The following is an 816-nucleotide window of genomic DNA, read 5'->3' on the forward strand; positions in this document are numbered from 1 at the left end:
ACTATTTTCTTATTCCCATTATGAGAAGATAGACGGAGGAGGGTAGGGGAGGTCGGAAGTATGTAGTGAATTTTGATTTTTTAGAATATGAAGCTATTGTTCCTCTATGTCCCATCACGATTAGATAGACAATAGAGGTCACTGTATAATGAAAATGAACTATATTGTTGCCTCTCTGGTCCTTTCCACCTGCCTCCTGCCAAGAGTTGACATGTGTTTTTTTTTTCTTTCTTTCGTTCTTTCTTCCTTCCTTCCTTTCTTTCTCGTGTTTGGTACGTTTTTTTTTATGTCTATCTCGTGTTTTGTTTTTATTTCCTTATGTTTAATGATCTCGTTTCTCGCTCTTTAGTGCTATTGTTTTTATTTCCTTGTTTTTGATCCATGCTTGATTCATGTCTTTTTTTTCTAATTAATTTATATCCATTTACTTGTCTTACACTTTCTCTTTCTCTTCTTCCTTCGTTCCTCCTCCTTTACATTTTATTCTCAGTCGTATTAACTTGCATCGCCAGATTTGGCTTCACCCAAATTTATGATCAAGATAACTTTCGTCGAGTAACATATGTGAAAGCGAGAAAGTGGAGCAAAGGAAGAGAGAGAAAGAGTAGAGGAAGAGAGAGAAAGAGCGAAGGAAGAGAGAAATAGCAGAGGAAGAGAGAGAAAGAGCAGAGGAAGAGAGAGCAAGCAAGGTGAGAAAGGAAGGATGTAAAAGGTAGTGCAGGTGAAGAGGGCGCGGCTATAACCTCGCTCGTGCTTGGTGTCACCTCTTCTGGAGGCAACATCCTGGTGGGGGTCATATTGTCCTTCTCCTTTCCG

At 39.5% G+C, this 816-nt stretch overlaps 1 protein-coding gene across 1 annotated transcript in view; it reads left to right on the forward strand.

Annotated features, from left to right (window-relative positions):
* The window catches only part of LOC119593976 (equilibrative nucleoside transporter 1-like), a 248,852-nt gene that overhangs the window by 157,795 nt on the left and 90,241 nt on the right, over window positions 1-816 (forward strand). The gene's annotated exons all lie outside the window — the stretch shown is intronic.

Source organism: Penaeus monodon, chromosome 33, assembly GCF_015228065.2.
Source record: "Penaeus monodon isolate SGIC_2016 chromosome 33, NSTDA_Pmon_1, whole genome shotgun sequence".
Lineage (NCBI taxonomy): Eukaryota > Metazoa > Arthropoda > Malacostraca > Decapoda > Penaeidae > Penaeus > Penaeus monodon.